This window comes from Harmonia axyridis, chromosome 1 (genome assembly GCF_914767665.1).
Source record: "Harmonia axyridis chromosome 1, icHarAxyr1.1, whole genome shotgun sequence".
In the NCBI taxonomy this organism is placed as follows: domain Eukaryota; kingdom Metazoa; phylum Arthropoda; class Insecta; order Coleoptera; family Coccinellidae; genus Harmonia; species Harmonia axyridis.
This window is the reverse complement of record NC_059501.1, coordinates 15,727,567-15,741,667: the sequence shown is the minus strand read 5'-3', so window position 1 is coordinate 15,741,667 and position 14,101 is coordinate 15,727,567. Positions and strand designations below refer to the sequence as shown.

Below are 14,101 nucleotides of genomic sequence, written 5' to 3'. Positions count from 1 at the left end.
CCACATTTTATCAAATGCCTTTTCTGTCCAGAAATATCGTGTCTGTAGATAGGTTCATTTGCTCTTTAATGTATTCTATGAGTCGTACCAGTTGGTTAATCATTGAATACTCTTTGCGAAAATCAATCTGGTGGTCTGGAACATTTTCTTTTCTTCTGCGAAATTCTTCTGTAATTTATTTCTTCTATCACTTCACTTATTGCCGATAATAGGCTTATGAGTCAATAGTTTGTTAGATCTTTTATATCTTTTCTTTCTTTCAAATCAAGATTATATCCATCATTTTCTGATGATTTCTTCAATTTCTTCTCTAATAACTTCTTTCGCATCTTCTTCCATTTCATTGTGATCATTATACTTTCAATTCCCATGTAATTCAACTGATTGGTTGAATTGGTCGTCATTGATTTTTGAATTCGGCTTAAATTGATGTTCCAGTGGTTCTGCAAAAATTTCAGCATCTTCTTCATCTGTAACAACTGCTTGATTTCCCTTCTTCAGCTTTGGTATCTTCGCTTTAGTTTTTCTTCCCGTTAATGCTGACGTAATTTTCCTCAGAATCATCTCCAGTAGTTTGTCGCACTTATTCACTCAGACCCTGTATGTTAATGATATTATTAGGTATAAATCTTTACTTCCTCCGTTTTGCATTAGAATAGGTATTTGTAAACATAACGCCATTGAAATATTAGTCGACTTGTGTCTGCATCATAAAGTTATTCTCGATTAATCATGTCAGCTTACAAGCCAAATTCTCGTCATTTGCGGGAGGTTTTGATTTTCTGCTTGAATATGAAGAAATATGCATAATTCTTCATATTCAAGCAGAAAATTAAAACCTACCGCAAATGACGAGAATTTGGCCGCATGCTGTTGAGTTTCCTCGAATGCTCTCATATACCTATGGTGAGGCCGCTTTCAGTGAAAAAACGTGCCGAGAGTTGTTTCAACGCTTCAAGAACGTGATTTTAGGTCGAAGCCCAGCAAGGCGGTGTAAGAGAGAAGATTTTCGAAGATACAGAATTGGAGGCCTTACTTGATCAAGACTTGTGCCAAACGCAACAAGAATTGGCATGATCCTTGGAAGTGACGCAACAAGCCATTTCAAAACGTCTGAAAGTCATGGGAATGATTCCGAAAGAAGGAAATTGGGTGCCGTAGGAGTTGAAGCCGAGATATGTTGATCGGCGTTTGTTTGCTTGTGAACAGCTGCTTATAAGACAAAGACGGAAGGGATTTCTGGATCGCTTTGTGACTAGATGCGAAAAATGAGTTCATTACGATCATTTCAAGCGCAGAAAATCGTGGAGATATCCGAGCCATGCTTCCACGTCGACAGTCAAACCGAATATTCACGGTTTCAAGGTCATGCTCAGTATTTGGTGGGACTCGGCGTAATGAGTTGTTAAAACAGAGTGAAACAATCACAGGCTATCGTTATCGAACACAATTAATGCGTGTGAGCCAAGTATTGAAAGACAATACAACGAGAGACATGGTAAAGTGTTTTTACATCATGACAATGCAGGACCTCATGTTGAGAAAGTGGTCAAGACATACTTGGAAACGATGAAATCATAAGTCCTACCCAATACTTATCTTATGAAGAAGTAAAAAGATGGGAGAAAGTAGTGGCCAGCTATGGACAATACTTTGAATCATAAATGTATAACCAGTTTTGTACACTAAAGCCTTGAATTTCGGAAAAATACGGCGGAAGCAAATTTGTATGTCTATGTATACAGGGTGGCCATTTGAAAACGAAACAGACGAGATTACAGACGAAATAAAGTTTTTCGATAGAAATGCTCGGACAGGTCGATTTCTGTTTCGAGGGGGACAACTTAAGATGTAGGTTACGGACGCATAGCGCTTCAACCCTTGCTGCTACAACCCCCACCCCCAATTTTTGAATAGGGAAGATGGGTTGAGTGATACCTCAATTTAAAGGTATTTTTATACTGATTTCAGCACAGTAATTGTTTTTTCATTTTATGCATTAGTTCTCGAAATATTCATGCGTTAGTTAGTTAGGAAGGAAGCCACAGTCATGGTTGTTTTGAAGCTCAAAATGTCGATTTTTCACAAAACACTACAAGTGCCATGAAAACACCACTTCATTTTCAAATACTTAGTTAAGAATATTTCGAGAACTAATGCATAAAATGAAACAACAATTACTGTGCTGAAATCAGTATAAAAATACCTTTCAAATGAGGTATCTTCCCTATTCAAAATTTGGGGGTGAGGGTTGTAGTAGCAAGGGTTGAAGCGCAATGCGTCCGTAACCTACATCTTAAGTTGTCCCCCTCGAAACAGAAATTGACCTGTCCGAGCATTTCTATCGAAAAACTTTATTTCGTCTGTAATCTCGTCTGTTTCGTTTTCAAATGGCCACCCTGTATAAAGCCAACCAACTTTCGTTTGGATTAATATCTACATAGACATTCTTCTAAGGTCATAGTTTGTTTTTATTTCCCCCACATTGATTTATCTCTCTTCATAAACTAATCAAGCGGAATCGAAAAAACTGAAAAAGAACAAAACGGCATCATCATAAATCAGCGAAGAAGAAGAGGAATAGGCCGAACTTTCCACGGAGTCGTAACCATTCACGGATATTGAAACAACTGTCTCAAGTTGGTGTGAAATAATGTTTGCAGATCATAATGGTTAGTTTGACACGAACTTAAATTGGCCAATGTCCCGAAAAGAAAAGAATTCTAATAAAAGCGAAGTCGTATTCGGTCCAATAACTCGGATAGACCTCTCGTCTTCCCGTCTTCCGTTTACGATTACCGGCAAAATGAAACTGTTTTCGTTGAATTTATGAAGGCTCCCCACTGGGCCGCGGCTCTTAAAATAGGAAATTACCGGGCCTGTTCGCTTTTGGGGGGGGTTCCGATGATGGAAAATAAACTATCGAAGAATAGTAAAGGACTCGACGCCGCGATGAGATCGGTGCCTTTGAGGTCCTGGACAACGTGAAACCAATGAATAAATGGTTTGGAAAAAAATGTAGGGGGAGGAGAATTGCTTGTTGAAATTATTTCGATGAAAAGTGACGCAATCTACAATTCGTTGAATGGAATATGACGAAAAAGCACTTACATGGACTGCAAAAATTTTGCCCATTCGTTCTAATTGATATTCATTCAATTTCTTCACGAAATTTCATAATAGTTATTTTTCTATACAAGCGCTTGAAATAAATTGAAACTCAAATTATTTGATTAACTATTCACATATACATGAATGACAGACGTAATTCTGCATGTCGTTACGTCATTCTTGACGTTATTTGGGCGTTCGATGCATAGAGACATGACAGGTGTAGGTATTCTTTAATCTATACGTGGTTTTGGATTATGATGACCTGTTGTTTCAATATTAGTGTAGTGTTTCAATGGTTTCAAGGTCTGAAGATGATAAAAACCAGTTTCGGTAACTTTTATTATAATCATCAGGACTCTGAGATGAGAGGTACACATTATTTAACATACTGGCATCACTTACATGAATATTCTAAAATACATAAATTACACAGATTCAAACAAATAAGATAAAAGTACACTGGATATCTAAAAAAGGTCACGAAGAAAACACAATCAGCAAGAAATTCCTTACAAAAATGAGAATTCAAGGGTTCATCTTTCTATAAGTGCTACTTACAACTAAATTTTGGTTTCTTTCCGGCACGCATATTCGTGCGAGAAAGGAATAGCAAGGTTTTCCCCGAACTGTATGGGAAAGTGACTCTTTGTGACTTAAAATGCGTGTGGAAAAAAGTTGAAAAAAAATCTATATCAGTCAAAACTTTTTTCGGAAAATTTTCTCTATAGGCACTTGAGTTTTTTTCTTCAAATCAAACGAAAATTATTTCACAAATTATTACAAAACTTGCGGTAACAATTGATAGTCAATAAAAATATAATGAACCAAAATATCAACAAAATTTTAATGAAATTTACTTGAGCCCATCTGATAAAAATTTGTCAACAGAGTATCTAGTAACATCTGGAAATAAGAAAGGGTCTGAAACATCTTTTATATGAATGGTATGGTGTAATTTCCTCTGGGAGATGGTTATATATTTTGATGGCCAAATAATTCGTGGCTTTCTGTGCTAGCTCTATTCTATGATAAGGCAAGCAAAGATTTTGTCTTTTACGTGTGGAATACTGATGGAATTCGCCACTTTCGATGTATTTGTTCCTGTTTTCATGAACATAAAGCAAACAATTATACACTGTGTCCGTGAAGTATGGAACAAATTCATTTTTAGCTGAAAATACCATTTCAAGAAATAATCCTGAAACACGTCGATTTTTCATTTTATTTTACCGTGTAAATAATACATACAGGGTGAATTACTTTCGAGTAATGGCGTCACCGTCATTTTTTTTTAAATGGAACACCCCCAGTTTGTCTCAATTTTCCTATTACTCTAGCTGAGCTGATTTCAAAAATGTATCACATGTTGATTACAATTAGTACATGGTGGACAAAAATACAATATAAAATTTCTTTCATATTCTGTCTGCTAGACCACAAGTATCAAACATGTTTGAAAACAGCTCATTTTTATTATTCTAAAAATGTAACAAACTACAGAATGTTACATTGCCGCTAGACAAGAAGTATTTTTGACAATATTGTTAATATAATATAACTGATAAAGAATGTTACGCGTTACTTTATGAGCACACACAAAACTATTGTATTTTTGTCCACCCTGTACCAACTGGAATCAACATGTGATACATTTTTGGAATCAGCTCAGCTAGAGTAATCCGAAAATTGAGACGAAATAGGGATGTTCAATTTGAAAAAATTAAGGTGACGCCATTACTCGAAAGTAATTCACCCTGTATATTAGATTATTATTTTAAAATACGGTGAATTAAAATAAAAAATCATCGTGTTTCAGGATTATTTCTTAAAATTGTCTGTTTAGCTGAAAATGAATTTGTTCCATACTTTACGGACACAGTGTAGATGAATTGGCCATAAAAGGTGGGGATATTTTTCAAAGTATTCTCTGCATGAGAGAAGGAGACAGTGTTGCCGATTCCATCCAAAGTTCTTATTGTTCTCATCTGCTTCGAAAAACTAAGTTTGCTTCCGGTGCATCTCCCCAAATGAGGATACGGTAGGACATGGAACTGTGGAACAGAGCATGGTAGGAATTTACCAGAACGTTTTCATTGGCCAATTTTTTCAGCCTGTCTAAGAGAAATATGACAGATGACAATTCTTTAGTGAGATCTTCTATATGAGCATTGAACTTGAGGTTCTCCTAGATTTGTATACTAAGAAATTTCGCACTCTCGATATTATTTGATCCAGTTGTCGCACCTATTTTCAAGATATTAGTTTTTTCTTTATTTAAATGGAGACCGTTAGAATCGAACCATCTTTCAGCTTCTTTGATTATTCTTTCAGTTTTTGTTTTTACTGATTTTTTGGAGATATTAAGAAAGGATAATCAATTAATATGGACAGAGACTTGATATGAACACATAAAATGACATTACTCACGTATGACGAATTATTTATCAAATTCAATGATGTATATTCGTCCATACGGCCGTAAACACGATAACTGCCGAACGAGGGAAGGGAAACATGAAATGTAAAAGGCGGTCAAGTTCATTAAGCTGGTATAATACTTTGCGCCAAAACCCAAATTCCTTGAAATGGTACTAGCAGAAATTTTTGAAGGAATTATAACTGTCACTTTCATTGTACTGACAGGAAACACCTATTTGGTATTTATGACTCCTAGTAAAACTTAAACCCTCGAAAGAATGTAAAACCCAAGCAAAAACTACATAAATTCGTATTTCTGTAGACTTCGCAAACTTTTTCTTTTCTAGGACCCTATTCATATTCATAGCAATACTGGTTTCGTTGGGCACTCACAATATAGGTATTTACAACCTTTCCATTATGCAAATTCCAGGTATTATTTGAAGGCATTGAATATTTTGGAGTACCACAATACAATTGGATAGTTGTAGTAACGCTTTTTTGGGTACAGAGGATTCGACACGACACTTGTAGAAGGAACACAGCGTACCTGCCAGTGCAAGTTGAATTTGCTAGCCAACGGAAGATCTGAATTCTTTAGCAGCCATGGAGAAATATGATTGAGAGAGCTCAAACTAGAATGGAAGTGAAATTGATTTTGGCAGTGCATGATCTCTGTTTTTTTTTTCCTTCTTTAATTAGTATAGGAAGTTTAATTCAAAAAGCAATACTAGAATTTTCAATAAGAGAAATTTAATTTTATTTGTTTCTGTTGGAAAGAGGGGTACATAATTTCACTTCGAATTGATAGGGGTTGACATAAATTATTAAATTTCAATAGCATTCGATTAACTCTTCATTCATTTTAGGTATAGACGAAGTGTTCCAAGTTTGATTGTCCATTAGACGTTTCTGGAGAACGGGGCCAATTTGAAATCTGAAATTTCAGAATTTGATATTATCCATGATTCTCTATTCAACAGAAATATGTTCGAAGCTCCGACACTTCCGGTTATACAACAAATGAGAAAAATGTTTTCTTAGATATTATCTATCACTGCTTTCTCGAATACTGGCGTTATTTCTAATATTTTCCAAATATAAAAAAAAACTGAAAAGAAGAGAAAAATTGCTATCACAATTATGTGAATTATTTGTAATATCCTATGCGTAAACTCGATTCATATTTTCGAAGTAGAACGATATAGTAATATATGTCATTTAAATAATATCATCACAGAGTATTTCAAATATAATGCTAAAAATTGTAAACAAAATTTTAATAACTTTTGATTTTTAAATTAGAATCCTATTTTTTTATGACTGTATTGGATTCTTTGGAGTAAATAATTCGAATGATATTTATTGTAGAATATTCCATTTGGATTGTTGATAATGCCATATGAATTTTGGATTTTCGAAAAATCTTAAAATTCATAAAATAACCTAGTTTTGCATGACTACACCTATAAATTAAAATGGGTTGAACCAGGTATCAAAATATGTTTCGCCAGATTTTGCTCTTCCCAAAATAGTTTCAATTACAATAATTTGAAATTGAAAACCCTCAACCTCTCTCGGAATTTATTGAATTATACACCTTACCTACTTTTAAGTATTTTCTGAGTGTAATCATACTCAAAATATTCAGATATAGTTTCCAGTTCGGCATTTGAATCAGATTCAGTGCAGAAATCGAGCTATTCCAACATTTTAGACTAATTGAAACAAAACAACTTCTTTTTTATCTAGGTGCACGCAAAATTTCCACCCAGATGTGAGACCTACTTGAGGTCATAAACAGAAAAGAGTGTTTTACAACAACCCCCGAGCTTCAATACAAAGAATGCCGAAACCGATCCTACCGATGTCTCAATGTGCGAAGGTGAATACGAGGTATTTATTACCCAAAGGCAGTATTCAGCAATATCTGGCATTGGGGCTGCGTCTCAATATGTCCCACGGCTTCATCAGACACTGAAAATGGTACAGAGTATTTTTATGTGAATTCAGGGTGATCGTAAAAACCAAGAAAGGGCTTTAAAATTCGGTGAAGACGGATAACATATTTAACCGGTACGCAAATTCAGGTAGATACCTATTATTTGAAAGCGCTGAATATTTTGGAATAACACAATGAAATCGGATATTAACAATTTGGGGATTGAATTGTGGTACTACGCAGTTCCGCCCAGCTTGAAGGGCCGCCGCCAGACATTTTGGCGCCCCGGCCTCTGTTATTCACCTCAGGCATCTTTTCATATGAAATCGTATTTTTTAACTTGAAATCACCTTATCAAATTTATCAAAGAGCGTTTTGTCGATTTCATCAAAAAACGTCCTGCATTGTTTAATAGTACGACGCTCTATAAGTATGTAGTAAAAAGACGACGTAGTTCTTAAAGGTGCATTTTAGTGCCTATTTGTATTTTCATAATTGTTATATATTTGAAGTTTATTATTAATTATTAGTCTATGGAACGCCTTATCCAACACATGTTCCTCATCCTATATATACGATGTAGATAATTTCATTTATCAGTATTGAATAAAAAGCTGAATGGCACACATCGAGTTTTACTTAAAATTATTTGCCTAGGCCCCAAATTTTAGGTGCGCTGTCAAGACATATTTTTTGATGCAAGAATATTTTCTTAGTGAATTATATAATTATTGTTATATATTTGAAATTTATTATTAATTATTAGTCTATGGAACGCCTTATCCAACACATGTTACTCATCCTATATGTACGATGTAGATAATTTCATCTATCAGTATTGAATAAAAAGCTGAATGGCACACATCGAGTTTTACTTAAAATTATTAAGTCAGTGTTTCCAAATTTTTTTTGCTTTTCGATTTATGCCATTATATACATACCATATCATCAAAAATCATTCTGCATTCAAATATGTCTTATTTTGTTGAAATTGATTTGTTTCTTGAAATCCACAGTTTCTTTTCAATTTAATTTCAATTTTCAATTCAATTCTTTTCAATTTTGTCATGAATAAACAACCCCATGAAAATTCGATCCATCTTATATATTTTTGCATCTTGCTATTTGTTCGATCATCCTTGAAAATAACCGAAACAATTCTGTGGTTCTGAAGTTTAACATTATATGGTATTTATTCCGTATGAAAGCTATATGGATAAAGTTTTGAATAACTCACTTTATCGATAATTCAGTGAAAACTGATTGAGAGATTTTAAAGAATTTTACATCTGAAAGATCGAATTGAGAAAATAAATAATATAAATATTATTATAAATAAATTAAAGAATTATAAATGAAATAAATAATAATATAAATGAAATTAAATTATAATATAATATTATTATAATTATGAACAGGTCCAGAAGATTTTGAGCCCTCGAAGACGAACAGGGTATTTTAAATCAATTTTTGGATTTTACACATACCAAGAAGGAAACTGTAAGTATTTCGGAGAAGGGTAAATATCTTTTTCTCCGAACAATTTCGTAGGTTTATTATTAGAAATAATTAACCAAACTGTCATTCCTTTACCGCTCTCAGTTTATTCGATTCTATTAGAACTTATTTGTAGCGAGAGTATTAACACTGGAAACCTGATTATCAACAGGCCAACAAGTTCATAATCATAATAATTATAGGAGGGCCATAAAATATTCGGAAATTTTCGGTAGGCGAGAGACCTTACCAGCGTTCGTTAATTATAACTTTAGGAAGAAATAAACAGGTTGACATACATTACCATATACAAAGTTTAATAAAACTTTTTTAATCCTCTCGTAATTTTGTCGGGACCAAGGAATTGACAAGATCGAATTCTCTCAAAACGAGGCATTTATTATCTTCCCTGTCGGCTATACAGCGATAAAACTTTTTTCTGACACTTTATGCATATTTTATTTGAGGAAAGAAGCTACTCCAGCGATATCTAGTTGATTAAGACATCTCGTAGACCTCTCATCGAACATAATTGTTTTTATTGTTTTTAAGGGCTGAAGCGATGTTTATCTCTGAACTATATCAATCAGGTTCATCTCAGGATATACGGCGTATTCTTTACAAATGTTCATTATAAATTTTTTATTTCATCATGCCCCTTAAGAGCATGATTCCAATAATTCAAAAATTTTGCTAATATTGGTGGCAAAAAGGGGCTATTTTAGAGCACATTGTATAGTTATTTATAATACAAGTGCAGAAGGCATTGATATTCTTCCACGAGTTCAAAATTCAAAAACGAGCCACGAAGTGGCGAGTTTTGGAATGAACGAGTGGCAGAATGAGCCTTCTGTACGAGAATTATACATTATTTTCTCTAATTCATAGCATTTTCATTGAAATCAATGAAATATTTCCATAAATATATTTTAGTGATTTTTGCATTGAAAAATGTTGGTTGGCAGAACTGATTTCTTTAAGGCAAATTGATGAATTGACAGATAAAGCCGTGGCGGAAAGTTCGGAGTACCAACATAGAATAATAAAATATAACCATGAAAACTGTTCGTTTCTGATATATTCTCACACGATTTTGTTCTACAAGATGTGGAAGAATGAACGGAATAACCACAGAATTAGAGAAAATATTTTTATAGATCTAAAAGTTCTGTCTCTTGCAAATATGTATATCCGAGCGGTATATTCTTCCAATACTTTTTTTATAGTAAATATTCAAGAAAAGCTCGGAAGATGTGTTCGTTCCTTCATCGACTATTGTGCAGTTGGACACTACAGAACTATATAACTATGTAGAATCAATTGAGATGAGATTAGAATTCTTATGCTTTTCTTGTCGATTATTTTATCTAGACGAGGCGTTCTGATGTTAAGATCCTCCTGAAATTCAGCATGACATTCGAGTGATTATTTTATTTATAAGAATATGAAAAACGCTGACACATCTGTTTTTTTTTGCTTTATCATATAAATCATCATCATTATATTATAGATAAAATACTAGAATGTTTATGCCAAATTACAGGAGTACCGTTTCATCAATACTCCTCACCTAGATGAAATAACGACAACAATGTCATCATACTAAATCAAATCATATACAGGGTGTCCCAGGAAGGTGCGACAATCGAATAGCATCAATGAAGGTCATCATGAAGGACTCGTATCAAGAGATTTCAATTGCCTGAGTAGCTTCGTTTGGGATATGATCTTCATCATAGGAGTGAAATCAACAGAATTTCCACAAAGAACTTAATTCAATAACACTAATTTCATTTGACAATGGGTTAATTGATATCAGTACGGAACAAGAAAAGGTAGCGATAATTTTGGCTTACCCTTCAGTGAGTGAAGAAAGCAAAAAATACATATCATTAACTTATATTGAGGGCTAACCTGAAAAATAACTCAAGAATTACAATTGTTTCGTTTTCTTCAGAACAGTTGATGGTTTGGGAATTATCATAAAATTTTTGGCTGAATTGGTACGCACAAACTAACCTCAGTCAAATTGGTTTTCAAAGAACTTAAGTTAATTTTCTATAGTTATATCGTTTTATGCAGATAGTATCTTCATCAAGAGTAACCCTAAAAAATGTTTTGATCAATAAATACAAATACATTAACAATAATTATAGTTTCATACTCAAAACATTTCCAGAATAATTCCTTAATAATCATAAAAATTGTTGGCAATGATATGCGACCACTTTTCAACCACGCCACTGAACGAATCTCGTATTATTTCTGCGCCATCTATAGCTCATGGTTCAGTGCCATCTATTATCGAGATACTTCTCCACTTTGGGTATTCAGTGTTCAATATACCCACCCTTTATTATCATCAGCTCAGACTGTAGTAGCGGCCTCTGATCAAAAGTTCCTTGTCAAATGGCGTTTGGCTTACTATCCATTCTTTATACTATGATCAGCAGTGGTGATGCTAGGGAGGGTCAGGGGGGGGGGGGCCGGGCCGCCCCTAAAATTCTGCTGGCCTCCCCTAAAATTTGACATTCTAAGGCAAAAAGATTAGCAGAACTATAATTTTGCTTTACTTTGGCCCCCCAAAAAAATCCGGCCCCCTCTTGGCCACCCCTGTTTTTGAAAGCTGGCGTCGTTACTAATGATCAGACGCATAGCATCTTGGCTATACAAAAAACAAAAATAATTTATGTCCTAAATAAAGTAAATATGCATCCGTTCCATTTACGGAGCTTCAAACAAGGAAATGAAATTTGCACACTGCTATTTTGCAAATGAGTAACGAAAAGTAATGGACAGATCAACAGAATATTAAGTACATACGTGTTCAGAGCGTTTAATCAATCAAAAGATCTTTTCCGTCTTTTGTGTGGTTCATATAAAAATTTTGGTAGCTTGAGATGACAATAACGTCCAAAATTAAAAAGAATTCGTTGTAATAGGTAGTCAAAAGTTCTGTTGACATCAATAAATCAGCCTCTTTCTCAAAAACGAGGAGCCTTGGCTCATATTTGATTTCTGTATTCAAAATTCTCTTCCCCGTGAAACTGTATACAGTTATTCGTGGACCAGCCTGTATAGTTAACTATAACTTGGTATATATTTCCCATAGATTGATAGAATAACTTAAATTTAAATCCTGCCTCAACTCAACCAAATGTTAATGAAGAAATTAATAGTAATAGGAGTTTCTTCGAATGAAATATATTTCTCTCCTTGTAAACATCCAGTACGTTACCAAACTATTTCCTGTTCTTAATTGCATGAATATCAGGTTGGCAGTCGTTATGAATGCGTTTTAATTCCAGATTTTTTTTCTACTACGAAATGTCAACATTCCGGTTCAGGTTAAACTCTAAATTTGTATCGCAATGTCGAATGAATAAAAATCTCTGAATTTTCTTTTTTCTAGTTAGAACCGAGGTAAAAACACATTGTTAATTAAATGAAAAGAATTTAAAAGACTGTTAAAGAGGCACGTAGATGTAGGGTGAGATAATGTTTCAAATATATTATTAATATTTATTTTCCCTTACGATTTTGTCTGTGTTCAAATGAAGTATGTTTGCATAAGCCTTCGTTTTTAATTAAATGAGATTTGTCTTAGAAATATGAATCTCATCATTTCAAAATTATTCATTCAATATATAGTTGAGATCTATCTCGTGTTGAAATTATGGCAATAAATCCAAATTATATTTTCATTTCCCCATAACCCTCAACATATTTCACGTTAGTAAAGAGTATATGAGTGTATCCTTAAAATGTTGGTACTAAATTTCAATTTACTTTCAACTGAACGTCAGATAACATTCTCACCTTCATCCCAGCATAAATGCAGAATACGTGTGAACAATCACCTCAACACAAAAACCTCAACATAATTTTGTGTTCCTCTAGGAATCCAATCATATTATTCCAGGATTTGGCAACACAAAATTGAAATTACGAATAGAAAGAAGATATGGATATGAGGTATAGTATATTCAATCAAGGCGGTAGCCAGGCAGTCTGATGTGGTCTTATGTTTCTCGAAATTCTTTCAGTGAGCATCGAATTTGGGACATCCTTTACAATTATTGGTCGCAAACTCAGCAGTATATTTCTAAAGCAACGAACGAAATGTTTTTCTATAGCTATGACCTTGTACCCAATTGTACTGAATAAATCTACAATTGAGAATGAAAAGTTGTTTGGATTTGGTGCTTTCACGTCCTTCAGTGAACAAGATGAGGTTCAAATCACAGAATTAGAACCATTGGAATATGGCAACCAAGGTTACAAAAAAAAAACAAACAAAATAGGTATAAGTTGAAGTAGAAAATATGTATTAATAAAAGGTAAAAAAGTTAAATTTTAAAATATTTGCTTACCTAGTTCATCAACTCGAATATAGATTGTTTGGGAAATTAACATTAACAACACTTAATAAATAAATAAAACTAATGAAGAACGAAATATACATTAAATTACTATGAAATCACTGTTGAAATGAACTGATGCAGGAGTGATATTTTGATATTCATATGTTCATATGTTAACATATTTATGTGTTGTGGATTCTCCGATATCTGTCTAATGAATCTATGTAGTCTATAAATGACTTAAATCTTGGGTGAATTTCGAATTAAGATATTCGAATTAAAATATCTCTGCATAACAAATCTAATGTGGTGTAGGTACATATGGGATGCTTGAAATGTAACATGGGACAATTAAAACAACTCCTCAAAATACAATTTAAACAACACAAATACGATTGCGATTCGGGAATTACAACTGTCCCTGCAAAATGTCATTTTAAGGAAGAAAAGAAAAGGTACATTAGCGAAATGATTTTCATAAAACCCAATGAAAACGTGAATTACAGGACCGATACACAAGATTTGTGTCAAGTATATGCTAATTTATATCAGATATCGGGAATTCCACAACCCATAAATATATAACCATATATATGACACAGTGGCGTTACCCAAGGGGGGGGGGTGTGGTGGTGTGGTAAGGGTAATATATCCCCCCCAGGAGGAATATCCATAATAAGTTACAACACTCAATAATTTAGTTTTGCGAAAATTGAATCAACAAGTTCATCAACCAATAGTTGAGCTGAAGAGCTCGATCAGATTT

The 14,101-nt window shown here is 33.7% G+C and overlaps 1 protein-coding gene across 2 annotated transcripts in view; it reads right to left on the bottom strand.

Annotated features, from left to right (window-relative positions):
* LOC123688925 overlaps positions 1-13,483 on the bottom strand; it is a 37,517-nt gene extending 24,034 nt beyond the window's left edge. Inside the window, exon 1 of one of the 2 annotated variants that reach the window (XM_045627679.1) lies at positions 13,345-13,483. The gene's annotated coding sequence lies outside the window, so the exon portion shown is untranslated. Of the gene's footprint in view, positions 1-3,111; positions 3,131-13,344 lie in introns of those variants that run through there. The other variant, XM_045627680.1, reaches the window with a different exon arrangement.
* Positions 13,484-14,101: the final 618 nt, after the last annotated feature.